This window comes from Tupaia chinensis, unplaced genomic scaffold (assembly GCF_000334495.1).
Source record: "Tupaia chinensis unplaced genomic scaffold, TupChi_1.0 Scaffold000437_1, whole genome shotgun sequence".
NCBI lineage: Eukaryota > Metazoa > Chordata > Mammalia > Scandentia > Tupaiidae > Tupaia > Tupaia belangeri.
The window spans coordinates 151839-155760 of NW_006159942.1; the positions used below are offsets into that span (position 1 = coordinate 151839).

Here is a 3922-nt window from a genome sequence, read left to right on the forward strand (position 1 = left end):
AGATCCCGAGAGGAGAAAGGAGGAGAAGGGATTGCGGCGTGACCATCCCCCCTGGGGGGTGATTTCTCGCTTTCTGTCTCTGTCTCTCTCTGTCTGGCGAGCACACGCGCCCTATAGCAAAATCCTCTAAAAAAAATAAAAAAGAACAGTGATGACATTTTACAAAATCATTACCTTTGTGTCCAGCAGTTTGATTTTATTGATATTCACCAGTGACTCCTGAAGAACACTTTATAAGCAGGCCTCATACAAAATAAGGTGGCCTTATAGGGAAAAGGGATGAGAGAGGAAGGCAGCAGGCAAGGCAGGAATCTGGCAGGCTGAAAGCAAGGGTCAGCTACTAGATGGGTCAGGCTGAAGAAGAGGTTCCTATGGAAGTATAAGTACCATGACTTGGGACAGAGCCACATATGAGAGGGCTAAGAAACCTGGATTTCAGGGACCAGCAGGTGGCGTGGTGGTTAAGGTGGCTAGTCTCCCACATGGCTGACCATGGATTGAGTCCCGGACCTGGCAGCTTGATTTCTCACTTTCCTGCTCTCTGGTCAACTTCAATAATAATAATGACCATGAATAAAACTTTTAAAAAAAGAGAAAAAAAGTCTGGATTTTAACCTTAGGCTATTTTTCAACTGGATGGTGACTTGATTCTAGGACTGTGGAGAAAGGCTAGTGATGGGGGCACAGACATACATGAACAACGGCCAGGGGCATCAACAAGCGTGGTGGGAGCAGGGATGGAAAAGATGGTGCAGACGGTGGAATAACGGAAGGCAGGGAGGAAAGACTGGGCAGGCATGGAGGAAAGTCTAACAGAGGAGACGCAGGAAGACACTAGTTCAGTAGTTTGAGTTGGTATGAAGGAGTTCATAGGCAGAGTCAGGGCTCCAACCCAAGTTTCCAAATCCTAAAGGCAATGCCACTTGAGATGGATCTTTAAACCTCCCTTCCTGCATTCTCTCCTCCCTTCTCTACCCATACCAACCCCGAGGGCTCCAGGATGCAAAACTCTTCCTTAGAAAAGCTTTCTATAAACAAGAATTTCTAGATTAAAAACAAATGCCCTCTCCTATCCCACCTCCCAACCCCAAATATTTGCTTCAGCTTCATAAATTATGAAAATATTACATGTTAAGCTTTCATGTAGGGGCATACTCAAGATCTGGGTCACGTTCACCAACAGCAAAGTTGTTGGACACATCTGGTTTTTGTAGGTTTTCCGTCAAAAATGCATGGATACTTGAGGGTTGACTAATGACAAAAGGGTTTTATACTTTTATCACAACTATGTAAAAAGTATATGTGTACATGAATGAACAACAAGTCCTGTTACGGTTCAGGATTGTGGGTAATCTCTAAAACATTTTCTTAATTAGTAGTAGATGTTTGGGCAATAAATAAAACATAACTATCCTTTGAAACAACTTAACCCTTGGGACAAGGACACTCCTAGCCTAGTGTCTGACGCACTCTGTTAACTGAATTAAAGTATGCAGGTAACAAGAAGTTAAGATGTTAAAGTAAATAAATTGTTCTAAAGGGATATATCACTTTCACCCTTCTCCCTCCCCAATTTTCATTCCCTCCCCCTTTCCCATAATTTTCCAGATGGTAAAGGGGCTTAAGACTTTGGAGGAAAGAAAGCGAACTCCCAAATATATAATATCTTTTGGTGCCAGGTTAATATTTTCTTATTCAGAGCTCAGAAAGTACTGAAGAGCAATTATTTGGTTCACTCGGTCTTCCATTGTAGTTTGAAAGACAGAGAGAGAAGCCTATCACTCATTAACACTATCAGGAACTGCTGACTTCGAACCCAGACCCGCTAGGGCCCTGTGGGACATTATGATCATTAGCTTAACTTCTTGCCCTCTGTTCTTAAACCCTGGGGGACCTTGGGGAAGTCAACTGAATTATTACAAGAGTAAAATCTCCTATTCATTTTTAGGCCATGGAAACCACAGAGAAGTAGCTGAAGAGGGCTGGCATCTGAAACACTTGAAAAAGGACTTCAAAGAAAGGAAAAGCTTCGGTCCCATGTAGAGGATAGAAAGGCACATATCAGTAAATTACACTCCTTCTCATGAGTTGGCTGACCAATGAACAACCAAGGAGGGTTTGCTCTGTTGTGTGTGTGTTTCCCCACCCCACCCCCGCACCTCCTTCTCCAGTTGTGGTCAAAGAACCCGCTATTCTGGCCTCTCAACCTTCTCCCCTAGGTAAAGCCAATCATCTGTGGCTGGGGCAATTTCTCTCTAGTGAGTGTCTGTGGCAAGGCTGCTCTTTTGAGATATCTTGAAAGAGGATGAAAGTGTCAGGGTCTGAGGTCTGAGTCCTCAGACTTTATAGGTGTGGACAGCCTCTCTCCTCTTGAAGGGCTGCATCCCGAGTAATAAATCTCTAAGGGGGCAGCCAGTGTCAGCAAAGTGGTACCATGAGGCAACTCGTACTTCTTTCATTTTCACCTCTTTGCATAAACTCACTCCAAAAACTCAGCTGGTGGAAAAAAATAAAAAGAAAATCATAACTTCACTGCTATCCCCCCCACCACCTCTGTCCCACTGACCCCAAGGTGCTTCAAGAGCACCATGGGAACCTTCTGAGTTTCAATTATAAGACTGTTAAAAAGTGCCAATTATGAGACCTCAGAAATGTTCCTGGGAAACCTGTTACACACCTCAAAATGGCCAACCTCGTGCCTCAGATTTACTTTAAGTTCGGAAAACAGATCACCCAGATGTACGAGCTTCCCAGCCCCCATCTCGGTGCAGCAAGACTGTTTTAAAATTTTCCATGCTGTCCTTGAGAAAATGGAGATTGATTTATTGGCTGTAACCAAAGGAATGAAAAAAAAAAAATCATCTCATTGCTGGGTTGCCTGTTTAAAATGCAGTTGCGGAATAAATCAGGAATGTTTTCACATTCCCGAATTTTTAAAATTGCATTCATCAAATGGCTGTTTGCAACAAAGGACTAGGTGACAAATGTGTGCTAGGTACAGGGCGCCTGGCAGTGGCAGAAGGGCTTGAAACCAAAATAAGACTTTGCCCTTGGTCCACTCACTGAGGTAACTCTGGGTCAAAAACTTGTGCAAACCCATTTGAACTTGCAGAGAAAGGATGGGGGAGCGCCAGAACACCCCACCACACCCAGAAAGTGCCTGTTTGGGATTGCTGGTGTGTGGTTTGGGTATTCTTAGCTCTACTGCCACATCCCTACAGCTACACAACTCGGTTTCAAGTAACTCAGTCACTGCCACCCTATCCCCAAATCAAAACAAATCCCCAGAGCTCTTTAAAGCCCTTCAGGTCAGACAGTCTCCCACCCGTCAAAATTCTCCTACCTCCTGCAATTCCACACGCTCCTGGAAAAGCAGAACCAACTCTGAGCACCCTGAAAGTCGAACGGGCCCCTTTAAAAACAGCCCCCTTCCACTTGTTCCAGACGTTCGTTTCTCCCATCATCTTACAGCTGCACACAAAAAGTCCTGACCCCAGGAGGACGCTGCTGGCGCGAACACACACGCACACACACACGCGCGCACACACACACACACACACACACACTCCCTCCTAGGGGGCCTTAGCCCCACAGACACCTCTGGACTGTGCACTCGGGCTCGCTCCCCACCCGTCCAGCTGCAGATGCTTTCCTAGGGCTGTCCAGTTCCTGGTCGCTCATTTCAGCGACCTTCACCCCGACCAAAAACCTCACCCCGAAGCGGCCCCGTGGGTGCTGAGTGGTTCTGTGTATCTGCCGACACCCACGCGTGCTTTTCTCCCACCCGCTGGCGCGACGAGCCGGCCCCCGTGTCACCCCGCGGGGAAGTTGGGACGGCTGTCCGGGCCCTTCCATCCGAGGAGCTTCCGGGAACCGCGGGGGCGACACCACCCCGACGCGGCGCCCCTGGGCCGGGCTGCGG

The 3922-nt window shown here is 47.0% G+C and overlaps 1 protein-coding gene across 1 annotated transcript in view; it reads right to left on the reverse strand.

The window, feature by feature from the left end:
- The window catches only part of BOC (BOC cell adhesion associated, oncogene regulated), a 91227-nt gene extending 87364 nt beyond the window's left edge, over positions 1-3863 (reverse strand). The window contains exon 1 of the mRNA XM_006155115.3: positions 3715-3863. The gene's annotated coding sequence lies outside the window, so the exon portion shown is untranslated. The remainder of the gene's footprint in view (positions 1-3714) is intronic.
- Between the last annotated feature and the right edge of the window lie 59 nt (positions 3864-3922).